This window comes from Melozone crissalis, unplaced genomic scaffold (assembly GCF_028551555.1).
Source record: "Melozone crissalis strain CALT ecotype California unplaced genomic scaffold, PUWL_Pcris_2 ptg000027l_1, whole genome shotgun sequence".
Classification (NCBI taxonomy): Eukaryota; Metazoa; Chordata; class Aves; order Passeriformes; family Passerellidae; genus Melozone; species Melozone crissalis.
This window is the reverse complement of record NW_026535805.1, coordinates 11,574,220-11,588,242: the sequence shown is the minus strand read 5'-3', so window position 1 is coordinate 11,588,242 and position 14,023 is coordinate 11,574,220. Positions and strand designations below refer to the sequence as shown.

The 14,023-nt window shown below is 40.3% G+C and overlaps 1 protein-coding gene across 2 annotated transcripts in view; it reads right to left on the bottom strand.

The window, feature by feature from the left end:
- Positions 1 to 14,023, bottom strand: part of LRFN2 (leucine rich repeat and fibronectin type III domain containing 2) — a 152,486-nt gene that overhangs the window by 51,037 nt on the left and 87,426 nt on the right. The gene's annotated exons all lie outside the window — the stretch shown is intronic.

The following is a 14,023-nucleotide window of genomic DNA, read 5'->3' as shown; positions in this document are numbered from 1 at the left end:
TAGACAGTACTGAGAGTCAAAACATAATGTTACATTTAAGCATTTAATAACAGAGTGGGACCTAGAAAAACAGGCAGCACAATAGGAAGTGCTAAATACCTGTCAGCATCCACATAGTTGATTCAGCTGCAAGCCACGTTCGTGCTGGTGTGCACCACAAGCACAGAGCAGCAGCAGGCAGCAGGCACAGCAATTGGTGCCCAGAGTGAGACCACAAACTTCCCTGGGCTCTCCAATGGTGCTGACACATTGCAGGGAACAGACTCCAGCCCCATGGAGGAAGTATCCCTTGTACATCAGCGACCTCCCTTTGGACCAAGCTCCTGAGGGAGAATGCATCCCTGCACATTTGAGACGTCTTGGTGGGACTGGGGCTTTGCCCACAGGCTGCCCAAGGGTCTGTGCCACTACGTGATGTGGCTGTGACAAGGTCAGCACACTGCACAGCTCCAGAAACAACGAGAAAGAGATCAACTGGATCTTCTCCAGGACTCTGCAGGTACAACTGAAAACCCCAGCTCCTTATGGGGCTGAAGGGCCAGCCACCTGGCAAACAGCTTTGTGAAAATGATCTGGGAGTCCTGGTGGGGACTTGTTGAACCTGCATCTGAAGCGTGCCTTTGTGGCAAAGAACAACGGTCTTTGGGCAGAGTGTTACCAGCTCTAAAGGAAGGTGTTCCTTCTCCTTTACTCAGCACTGGTGAGACAATTCCCAACTGGTGGGTCCAGTCATGACCCCCCCAGGGCAAAAGACACAAGGCTATGCTGGAGTGAGCTCAGAGAAGTGCCACAAAATGGTTAAAGGGCTAGAGCCATCCTATCGTGAAGAAAGACTGAGATAGCTGGGACTGTTCAGCCTTGAGAAGGCTCAGGGGGAATCTTACCAGTATCTGTAAATACTTGATGTGGGGGAATAAAGAAGATGGAGCCAGAATCTTCTCAGTTGTATTCAGTGACAGGGCAAGAGGAAATGGACAAAATTGAAATGCAGTCAATTCCACATCAACACAAGAAAATACCCTTTTTGCCATGAAGGCAGTTAAACACCAGAATGTGTTTTCCAGAGAAGTCTAGGAGTCCCCATCCCAGGATATGTTCAAATCTTGCCTAAACACAGTCCTGGCCAACCTGTCCCAGCTGATCCTGCTTTGAGCAGGCAGGTAGACTAAATGATCTCCCAAGGTGTCTTTAAATCTCAACTATTCTGCAGTGTAAATAGGCTATGTATTTTCATGTTACTTATCTGAAGGGCATTCTTGATCTCGGTGCAGAGGCAAAACAGCTTCTGGCCTTGTATTGTACATCACCTCTCTTGCAACTTTGAACATAATGCAGACAAGTAACCAGTGAGTTCTACAATAATGAACTCTGTTCATAAGGAAATTAATTTCTACTGAAGATGATTCTGTCAAACCAGCTCTTATTATAGCAAATACCTCACTCCAGAACACAAGCTAATGATTTCCTTCATCTGTCACACTTTGTAGTCCTGGCTCAGGTATCAGGCATTGCTGAGAACCACCAACATTCAGGGATCAATATTCCATACACAAACAGGATCAGATTGCTCTGGTTGATAAATTATGATAAACTCATTGCTAGAAATCAATTTGTTGTTAAAATGACTGAGAATGATTGGAACCGAATTTTGCTTAGGGAAGCAAAGGTCCTAGACTCCCCCTTTCATTATTGCCCACTTAAATAAACTGAAATCACCTTTTTTTTTTTTACTTTTGGTTTCTTTTTTCCCCACTTTAGGTAAATAGTTGATGTAGCTGAAGTCACCACTTTTTCCTATGACTGTCAGAGGCATGGGGTGTAAAGAGGGGGTGGATGGGGTGGGTGAAGGAAAGCAGATTTGTGCTCATCTCTCTATGGAAAGAAACTCAGAACACAGAAAAAATAGGATTAGTTATGACCTGTAAACAAAGGAAGGGTCCCAGTTCCATGTCTCTGCTTGTCCTGACTTTCTATATTTCCTGGCTTGGTGGTTCAGTGCATGGTTCATTACAGCAATGAACCTGAGCAGGCAAATTTTCTCTGGTGAAAGGTGCGGACTGGATATCAACTGAAATTGTGCATATTAATGTCTTTCCAGACAAAAGTGGTTTATATAATATGGTATATTATAATATGGTATATAATATGATATGTTATGGTATACAATCTAAGGAATTCAAACTTATAAAGAAAAGCTCCATCCTCAGGGTATATATGCATGTTTGTCATCAAGCAAAGAGCCTCGGAACACAGAAATGATACAAACAAGGTCAGAAAACAGATTGAACCTAACATAATATGAAAATATTTCCCTCAAGTATCATATCTTCCATTTGACCACAGCTCATGCTGAGGAATATGGTAAGGCTCTGCAATGAAAGATGATAGAGTACAGCCACAGGGAGAACCTGCAAACAGGAAGGCACACCCTAAATCAGTGGTGGATCTTGTAGGAATACCTGTGAATTGCTTTACTGCTCCCCAGACATGAGGACCTGATAACAAAGCAAGTTTTATTGCTACCTGTGAAAGTGGGTACATCATCACTGCAGTGACATACAAGCCCAAAATGTTTGTAGCATGTTTCATCTCAAATACAGAAAGTTTGTATCTCTGTGTCAAATTGAGCCAAAATAATCCCTCTGTCAAACTGTTCATAACCTGACAACTATTGCTGTATTGGTGAAGTATGAAAGAAATATAATTTATCTTGATAAAGTGTCTTTTGATGAGAAGCCTTCAGTTTTTAGGATTTTACCACCCTCAAAATCCAGTAAATGTGTGAGTTACTCCTTTACCAGCATGAGTCAGGAAGCAGCTGGGAAACTGCTTTGCATATGATGCAATGTCCTGAAATAATATGAACATCTCAAGGTTGGAATATACTCACACAGTGCAGCTGCTTATCAAAATGCAAGCAAATGATTAATCAAAGCACAAAGAGCTGGGAAAAAAATGCAACAGGTCCCTTATCCTTTCAGGCACCTAATTCACTACTTCCTAGCATTTCCAAACCACTATCCTTGAATTGGTTCCTTGTAGGAAGTTGTAATTTCTGCAAGAAATAGCTGGCATGAGGAGAATATTCTTTAATATCAGGCCTGATTTTACAGGCTGCTGTCCAACTCCTTTGCACAGAAATGACCTAAATAAGAGGTTGGATGAAGTAAACATGGGAGAAAAAAATGCCGAGGACTGCGGACTTCTTGACCCTAGTTATATCTCAATTGCAGATGTGCTGTTAAAGCCTTCAGCATTTAACCCTTGTTTTTCATTCCAGATTTAAAATAATTAGTAAAAAAAAATAATTGCTTCTACCAACTTTAGAAAAATTTGATCATCAGAATTAAGGTAAAATCAGCTTCTCGGAGTATCCCAGTCAAACATAATTTGAAAGAGTTTTTCAGTCCTGTAGTGCGAAAGGAAATTTTGTGCAAAATTTAGCTATGGGACTTCAATAGGTTGGTTAAATTGGTCACAAATTGATAAAACATGGAACAATTATACAAGAATTGTTATTTTTCCTGTGAGGGTTTCACCTTCTTATAACAGTAATTGTTTAAGATTATACAACTTCAAGAATTCCATTTCAGGATACTCCTGATTAGGAATCCCGGAGTGATAAGGTATGTATTTGGCCTTTCATAGCCTTGCTATTGTAAAATTTTCATGGAAAATTTTCATGGAAATTTCCATGTCTGGAAATGGAAAGAAAGGCAGGAGACTGGAGATTACTGACAGTGGCACAACTGCACACCCAGGTCTTCAACCTTGCCATCCTGTTCCACCCTAGCTGCTGAAAACTGCAGTCAGAGCACATTCCCCTAAGGAGGCAGCATATCAGTGATGCATTGTCTTTAAATGCTTTACAGGATATTAGTTTCACAGATGGATCCATGGATGCTTTAATAGAACTTTTTAATTTTTTTTTAGGAGGACAGATTGGAATAAAAAACAAAACAAAAAATGAAATATATATAGCAATGACTAACTGTCTACAAATAGTTGAAACATCTGACTGTTAAAGATGAAAAAGAATTGTTTAACACATTGCAGAAGTATATAAATCATCAGAATTTAGTGTGTATGAAACAGCTGAAGATTAAAAAGAAAGATCATCTTGTCGTGCACAGGCAAATAAATTCACAGCTTGGTCACAGAAAATTGGTATTTGTCTTTTGGAAACTCTCCTAATATTTTTCCATGTGAGTTCTCTGTCCTTACAATGAAATCAAAGGCTTTCACTCCTCATTGTTTTTCTGTCCTGTCCACACATTTAAAAGCAATTTGGGCCAAAATTGTTTCTTTCGATGCATTCACATAATATAAGCAAATTATATACCAAATTGCTTTGGGGGCCTCTCAGCACTGCTCTAATTAAATAATTATACTTGCACAAAAGGTGCCTTATAAATGTTAAATGTCATATTCTACCTAGTCTAATTATATTATGTACCTAGTGCTATAATGTATAATAAATTACTGTTTTCAAAGGCTAATTCAACCCAAATATCAGCAGTCTCATTAAAGGCAAAGGCTGCAATTTCAAAGAATCTTAGTGGCTTAGGAACAGCAGACATATTTAAAAAAAAAAAAAAAAAAAAAGCACCTAGAGGCTTTGGGTATCATTGAGACCCTTTGGGAATCTCACTTTTGGGTAACTAAGTAATCTCTGAAATTTTAATAAAGTTATGAAGGAATGTGGAGGACTTCTGAAATTTTGAACCCAGAAGTCTTGTCTGGGAAAAGTCTCCCAGGAAATCAATGGGGGTGACATTGTTAAAAAGAATATTTAAATTATCTGGACAAAGCACTCAAACTTTGTCTCAAAGAAAATCCTAGAGTAATGAATACAGACTGACCCCATGGCAGAAGAAGTATAGACCCCTTTAAGCTAACAGGTCTTCTTTTGATCTCTCTCTTCAGTCGGTCTTTTGAAGAGAACTATTTTTTTCCTAATGGCAAAACTAATAGAAGAAACCTTTCTTCAGTACAGCTTTGCACTCACTCTTTTAATACACTGGAGAGTAAAGTTCCTTTATTAATACACTCCACACTCTCACATACATATCAAATAATATGTCAAAAGATAAGAAAGGAAAGCAAAGAACTTGGGTGACATTTGTTGACATTTCCAACACGGAGGAAACAAACAAGTTACGCCGTGGCTGAATGTTAAAAAGGCCGTGGAGAGTGAGCTTCCCCTCATCAATATGGCCCTTGGGGCATTTTTAACTCTGCCTGATATTGTGTTCCGTAGTAGGAGGCATTCCTGCAACACGGGAAGACAGGGAAAGCTCCTCTCAGCTCTCTGAAGACCTCAATAAAAAGGTCACCAGATCTTTTATTTTCATTTGCATTTTAAAAAGATCATCATCACTTTTAAAAGAGAATAAGCAGGATGCTCAGCCTGCCTCTAAACAAATCTTCAGCTCCAAACAGAAATGAAAATCAAAATACAAGTGGTTTCATTTTTTATTTAAAATTTAAAAAGCAGTTGGAAGTTCTTTTTCTTCTTTCCTTTTCTGAAATCATGTTAAAATCCCTTTAGAGTGCAACTGAGAAACATCAAAAACCTTAATGTGGCCTGAGGGTGGCTTACTACAAAGCCATGTGCTAATAATACCTCACATTTATAGCTCTTTTCAGCCAGAACTGGATCCCCAGGCTGTGAAAATATTGTGCATGCAGGAATAATAATTTTGAGCCCCCTTGCTGACATGGGGCTCTCTCCATGGGGTCTCAACACTCAGCCCCCAGTGTTCCATACTTTGGAGCTCGGGGACACCCTGAGCCATGGGAACCCTACAGAGAACCTCAGTAGAGCAAAAAGCAAGCAGATGAGCTGGAACTCACTAGAAAATAGAAGCTGTGAGACCTACCCTTGCAGAAAGTGTCTTGGGCTCACTGAAGAAACAGACACATTGCTGAAGGAGGTGCCCTGGAGCCTTTTGGAGGCTCTGGCTAAAACCAGGAATGTGCAGTGGTTCCCTGCTGCCATCCTGACAGCATTCCTGGTGTGCTATCCTCTCCCTGCAAGGCTTCCCATATGAGGAGAAGCAATGCTCTGACTAGATCTGATCAATGGTCTCAAAACCACAGCACAAGCCACACAGCTCATAAGGGAAACCAAAATTTCATTTTCCTTGTAACTAATCTCATGCTTCCATTATCTTAGCTTTGCATAACACCAGCTCATCTGGTAGGAAAATTTGATATGATGAAATCTAATAATAAATCACCAGTATTACTCTGAATTCATGTTTACCACTTGCTAAGTTTTGAAATTATATTAACTTAATGCATGGTATTTTACAGGTGTCTGTTTCACTGTACTGGTGAGTGAAAAGGTGATATACTGATTTATCTCTTTGATAAAAGGTGATATACTGATATCTTATCAGGTAAGAGAAAAACACATTTTCTCTATGCATGGGAATATCCCCTTGTACCCATGTCCAAATACTCCTCAATGATACACATCAGCATGACCAAATTAAAAGTCAACAGAGCAGAGCTCATTTATATCTAATGTGTCTATTTCTAGATCTTTACTACAATGGTCATAAAATAATGATTAATAACAATCACAGCTCTCATTATTTAGGGGGACTAATCATAGAATATCTCAATGAATTTGTAAGCTATTTGCACATGGAGTTGCACCTACGGTTACGTATACACATAGAAGAATCACATCAATTAATAAATTTTCTTTTGTATATCTCATAGGTCCAAAATCAAATACTGATTTAATCCTGTCATTTCTACTCCCTACACTGTCATGTTATGTCTTTCCCAGTATTCATCCATCATAACAATCAGTGGGTTTAAGATCATAGAAGCATGTTCTTTTTCAGACACTCTGCAAATCATATTACTACCACTGATACTGTTTTAATTAAATTGTTTCTCATTTAACACTCTGCTATGGATTATGCATATTTTTAATTTGCTTACTTTTAGATTTAGTAAACACTTTATACAGTCCATAGCTTTATGTTTTGGATATTGAAAAAATAGCAGAATTTAAACTGCAGAAAAAATTGTCAATCATTCCTTCCTGTCATCTTCCTAATAAGCTGGAATGTTGGCACTCTTCTGTAGCTCTAGTGGCATTTACATTTTTAATGAAGTAGCTTATTTGCTGAACAATACCCTTCCCCTTGCAGTTGTTCTATGGATTATGTCTAATTTTATGAATCCTGTCTGTGCCAGATTTCAGAGAGGTTTATTCCATTTCTTCTGTTCTTTTCTGTGTATGTGCATAACCTGAATTTACCAGTCCATTCCCTCAACAGGTATAAATCCCTGCCTACTGACTCTGCACCTCATAATTCAGTCTGAAATTGAGCCTTATGCAAAGTACAAGGGAACTTTCCCCTAATGAAGGCAGCTGACTTACAGCTGAGTGATGTGGAGAAAATAGGGCACGACTGTCACTCACCATTAATGCTATTTACCACCGTCTCTATCACTGCTCAGCAGAAAACCCTGCAAAGCCTCTCTCTTAGGTGGGGCCAGCTAAGTCTGTTACTCTCTGTAAACACTTGATGACAAAATGCACCCAAGAGACAAACTGCTGCCAGGTGTGGTTTCCACAGTTGCTTTGATCAATTCTATTTGATACGGGCTTCCACGTCCCTAAGCCACCAAGCATAAAAGCACATAATCTCGGATATGACTTTATAGCTTTTAAAAGAAAGGAGGACAAGGTAAATACTGAGGTGTGAGGTGTAGCTGAGTCCTCTTGAGCCTGCAGTCACTGCAAGAGCTTTGCTGGATTATTTCAGGGCCTGGCAGCTGCCTCTGACATGGACAGGGACATGTTTCCAGTAGTAATGGTGGGACAAAGAGACAGAAGGACTCACTGTCCTCACCCCAGACAAAGTGGATGCTGTCAGTGCTTACCAGTATGCCAGGATCAGAATTGCTGGACAGTATTGCTGAGTCTGACAGAGTGCCAGATACCAGTCCCACAGCAGGGTCTCACTGTATCTGCCACCTCTCTATGGTTCTCAACTCCAACATACAAGATACCTGTCTAAAACATATCTCCTCCTCAGTTTCCCATCTTCCCATCTCTTATTTCCTCCTGTGGTGGACCTCCAGCTGTATTTCTTTTTGTCCCCTGGGTTCAGTATTTGGGTCAGTCCTTTTTAATATCTCTATCAATGATCTGCATGAGGGGATCGAGTGCCCCCTCAGTCAGTTTGTAGACAACACCAGGTTGGGTAGCACTGTTGAGGGAAGATAGGAAGTTTTGTGGAGGAAACCAGGCAGGCTGGATCAATGGGCCAAGGCCAACTCTATGAAGTTCAACAAGGCCAAGGCTGGATCCTTCCTCCAGGAGGGAGGGAAATCTACTCTAATTCTACTGGCTAGGGAAAGAGTGGCTGGGAAGCTGCCAGCAGAAAAGGACTTTCAACAGCAACTGAACCTGAGCCAGTGTGGCCAAAAAGGCCAATGGCATCCTGGCCTACATCAGAAACAGCGTGGCCAGCAGGACCAGGGCACTGACTGTCCCTCTGCACTCAGCACTGGGGAGGCCACACCTCGACTGCCGTGTCCAGTTTTGGATCCTTCACTAAAAGAAGAACATTGAGAGGCTGGAGCATGTTCCAGAGAAAAGCAATGGAGCTGTTGAAGAGTCTGGACCACAAGTCCTGTGAGGAGAGGCTAGGAGAGCTGGGGTTGCTTAGCCTGGGGAAAAGGAGACTCAGAAGGGGGAATCTTATTGTCCCTGCCTGGATGGAGGCTTTAGCCAGGTGGGGGTTGCTCTCTTCTCCCAGATAACAGGTGACAGGGTAAGAGGAAATGGCCTCAAATTGTGCCAGGGGAGCCCAGATTTCTACAGGGAAAATTTCTTCACTGAAAAGTTGTTCAAATATTAGAAGGGGCTGTCCAGCGGAGTGGTTAAGACAGCATCTCTGGTGGTATTTAAAGGACATGTACCTATGCCACTTAGGGACCTGGTTTAGTGCTGGACTCAGAAGTGCTGGGTTAACAGTTGGATTAATGGTCTAAAAGATCTTTTCCAACATTAGCAATTCTACAATTCTGTATGCCACCAGTATTTATTCTGACTGGCTGATGTAATGTGACTTTTCAAAAATTAATATTTGTGATGTGGTTTCAGATTATTGAACACATATGCTTTATCATTATTATTAATTCTTTATTTCATGAGTTCTTGCCTTTTTTAAAGATTGGTCAGCCCTGTTCCTGCACTTTTAAGTAGCAAATAACTGTCTGAGATGAAAAAACATGATACATTTAATAAAAATAATGCTTTTTTTATCAATTTTCAGAAGTTCCTTGAAAGTCCACAGTGGTCTTTCTTTACATTTTATTCCAATCAACATCCTGTTTACATGTTTAGTTTCTATTTTGTTTCCTAGCCATCCTATTTTTCAAGTGCAGATAGCAGGGAGCATCTCTAATGCAGACAGAAGACCAGAACTCATGTTCAGAACTAAATCCCCCCACTCATTTACTGAAAGAAATTGTCCCTCTGGAAAAAAACAAATTGTTTTAATCTTATCACTAGGTGAAATGCCAATCGGCTTTAATTTGTACAACTCCATCTGATTCTTGAGACTGTTCTTAGGAAGTCAGGCTTAGTGTACAGTAACTCCAGGGTCACTCTTGGTGGTCAGTGGAAGGAAATGGACTTTTCACCAGAACTCAAAACTGAATAATCATCTGAAGGTATTTATCTCCATTCTGTGACAACAGACATAGGCTCAAGTGACTACTATGCTTTCAGCTCCTGGACAAGATTCCAGACCTGACTGTTTCATCCTAGTGAAATGGCAAAGGTAAGCAGGCATTTATCCAGTGCACATTTTCAATTTTATTCTTACAGCAGCAACAGTAATATTTGCTTCTAACTGCCTCTTCTCCCATACTAAAAAGTTGCGCATCCATGTGCCAGTTTTAAGTGGTAAGGTTGAAATTAATTTTATTTTGATGGGTTTATACTATTCTCCACAGCTTTACTAGAAGTGGCTTTCTGCTTCAGGGAGATTTGTGAACAGAGAGAGCAGCTGCAGGACAATCTTCTAATATAAAAATGGGCTTTGTAGAACTTCCTTGTGAAGCTCCCTGAATATAACTGCCTGACCTTGAGAAAGGAGGAGGAGGTGTGTGTGTTTGACTTAGGTATTAACGGATAGGCTGGACAGTGAATCCTTCAATAGTCCACTAAAAAGCAAGTGATTCAACATAAAAGGTAAGTTCTGACCTTTAAATTTAAGCCTCCTTCAGTTACTAGGGAAAAGAACTGTGGCTCTCTGTCATGTTAGTCAACAGTACTGTCCACTTCTGGTGCAAAGTAATCCTCTATCCCACACTGGGAGATAAAACAAGTAGAAAAAATGCCAAATCCTTCCTAAATGACTCTACTCTTCCCAAGAGGATGAGTAAATGTCAGCCAGCTGCCCTGAAGTAAAATCTTTACCCATTAAAATAGTACATTATCGCTTAGGTCAGTGTGGGATGAGGCACCGAATTTGCTCCAGTAGCAAGGTTTTAATCTTTCAGCCAGATTCATTCAAGTAGCTCTGGAAGTCTCAAATTACCTATTCCGCTGATCTGCAGGAAGTAATATGCCTGTGAAGGGATTTAGTTGCAGGAACATTACTGGCAAGAAACACCTTAGGTTTTCTATAGTGACTATTTTGCTGTGAAAGCTTGGCAATCTAATACTTCCAAAAAACTTTGTGAATTTTTGACTAACTACATGATGTGATCATTTTGTTTATTTTTCACTTTTAGTCACACTGCATAGGTTTGAGGTTGCACATACAAGAGCAGAGACTGCAGGTAAATACTCTGACTTCTGTGGTTGAAATCTAGACATACAAATGATTAAATATATTCATTATCAGTTACTCACATAACAAAATAGGCAAAGAAAGCTGTAATGACAACACTCAACGAAGACTGAAAAGAGTCTTTGTTGAGTGTTGTCAATCTCTGAAAAGAGATTTAATTTTAATTTTTTCCCTCCTGACACCACATTTCACAAGAACTCTGGTCCTCTCCCAACAGCATTTTTGAAACACAGCCTTTTACAGCACACTCAAATTAAGAGAGGTGCAATGTTGATTTCCACCATAACCTTAAGCAAAAGTTTATAAGACCCAAGCAGAATTTCTGAGGTAACCAGAATCAGTGCTTTCTGTGAGCTGAAAAGCTCCCAAAAGCCAGATCTCCCTATTCTGACTTTGCATTCACATCTGTCACTCTGCCTGATAGCAAACGACAGATTGCCTCCTGCCCAAGCATTGCCACCCAGACCTCATTCTAAGCATTAATAGCCCCTAGGTAGAGCTTGATATGTTGCTCCTCAGCAAGCTTAAGATCTCTAGGAGCTCCTTAGGGACAGTCCTAAAAACTAGGTTTGTCAGGTGAACACAACCATCATTTGCTATTTAAATTCACTGTAGTGCTGTCAACACTTTCTTGAAGTGATGACTGAACAGGTGGATTTATTTCAGAGTGGCTGACAGCCAGTGCTCTTTCTACGAGACCTTTATTTTAGAACTTGGCATTAGATCCTGCTTTTAAGTACTTAAGGAAAAAAAAAAAAGGAAAATATATGTTCACTTTTACACTTTTCTTCTTTGTTTCCTGCCATCCCATTGGAGCTGCACCTGTAGCAATCAGGTTGAAAAAGAGGGCTATTCATCAAGGTGGAAATTGATATGTTACTTCTCTCTGAAACTAAGCAAAGTGCAACTGTTTTTTCTAAGTGCAAAAGAAAAGAGCAAGTGCTGCAATGTTTACAGGGTGAAATATCCCCAATGAATTTGGTGCATTGGTGTGTGATGTGACAGTTGCCTGGTAGAAAACCAAAACTACCAATAAAAAATACAGTTAAAACCAGCCTGTTGTGTTACAGCTTTTGCCAGTTGTCTCAGCATATATGTCACTGCTGAAAGATGCAGAGCTAGAGACCAAAATCCCCTCTGAGTTGCTGAAAATACAGCGCACATGATGTGAAACACTGCTGGTACTGTAATGCTGGCTCTTCTCTTTTATGCTCCCCTCCTGTCACCCCAGACAAAGCTGTGCTACTGCTGCAGCCCACTGTGTCCTACAGTATTTGGTGCCTCTGCATTTAAACAGATCCCTGTGCATTGTCTTTGGGATGGGTTCCCTCCACATACTCTCTATTGTGCAGCATCAAAATGTAATATAATTTGGAGGCTGAGGAAATGTGTTGTAATTATTAGGAAATAAAGTCTTGCTACCCTCTGCATATATAATTTTATGGCCTATAAACCCAGTAAAGATCTAGAATTATAGAATCATGGAATGGTTAGGGCTGGACGGGACCAAAAAATTCATCTATTCCTACACCCCTTGATAAAGAGGGACATCTTCCACTAGACCACATTGCTCAAAGCTCCTTTCAAACCTTGAATATTTGGAGGGATGGGGCATCAACCACCAGTTTGGGAAACCTGTTCCAATTTGCATTTCCTAGAGTTATCCCATAAACACCTTACAAGTGGTCCTTACCACCTAGAAAAACAAAAACCCTAAAATGACAATGTCTGTTGTAAATCCATCAGTGCAAAAGGAATATGGCAACTTTCTACATGGGCCTGAAGAGAAAGTGGAAATCAGCTTGCAATGAGAGATCCAATAGAGAAGGGAAGAGAATAAGGTAAGTAAGAAATTTCATGAAAACTCTAAAATGAATTATGAATTCTGGAAATACTCTCAGAAAAAGGAAAGATGTCTATTATACACACAAAAGAAAAATAAGTTCCCACAGACTAATCAGAAATGGTCCTGATATAACAAATTGTAAGGAAAATTACTTATACACTTTTAAACCTGCAATGCCCAGCTGCTGAATAATATTTTAAACACAAGGGATCCCATTTTGTACTTGTAATTTTGCATTTTTTGTACTCATACTCACAAAATATTGAAAATCAATGTCTAGAAAAGTCATACACACGTACACCTTTTATTACTTTGTTATTTGTCTTGAAAACTGTGAGATTTCTGGGCTTGATGGTTGCTCTCCTGTGCTCTGTGTATCCCACATACACCTAGGGAAAGGCAGAAAATACACTTGGAATCTGCCATCTATTACTGGCATTTCCAGAAAAGCCAAGGATTTCAGGAATTAGCCTTATTGATTTGCAGTCTGTTCATGGTGTTGTGCAGACATCTCATGAGTTGCATCATTTGAATGAGATTAGGAGGCATGTGATGAGATAATTTGCAATTGAAAGTAGGGATCATTCTGGTGGCCCTGACAGGCCAGTGGGAAGCTTGGGCTGTCAGTCCTCCAGGAGACAGCAATCACCACTGGTGATGGTGCTCTCACAGGATGTTTTCATAGGCTACAAGTCGAAGGATTCTCATCATCATTCATAGACCTCCAGAAAAATCTCCTTTACACCAATGAAAAGTAGCCCATCCACACCAGGGGGTTTTGGAGCTGGTCTGGATTCAACTAAAGCACTCAACGCATACATGGAAACCAACACTAAAATGGACTACCCTGAAGGCAGTCTTGATAGCAAACAAAGAAACTGGAAAAGACTGTAAGTAAGCAGTCTCATTCCCCTTAAAGTCTTCAGAGAGAGCAAGAACATATTGCTGCTGTTCATGAAGTACCTGCCTTTTGACTCCAGACTCCAGATTTGACAGTCAAATCTGCTACTTTCAGCAGCACTTAAATTCTCCTCAAGAAGCTGATGATTTCTAGCTTCATAGCTCAATTACATTTCTTTAATGTCCTATCATAAATGCTGAAAATCTGACCTGCAGCACTGTTACTCTTCCCTGAAGGCACACCAGCATCACTTGTCTGCCCGTTCATGATGCTGTTTTCTGTCCAGAGCCATAAACTGCAGTGCAACATAAAATCCCAAACTCACTAGTCCTACAGCTCTGAGAGGCAGTTTGCTCAGCATGCCATCTGGGAAAAAGCTTCTTTACTGTTCTTCAAGACAGCCCACAGGAACCACCCACTTGCAGTCACTGACCTTGA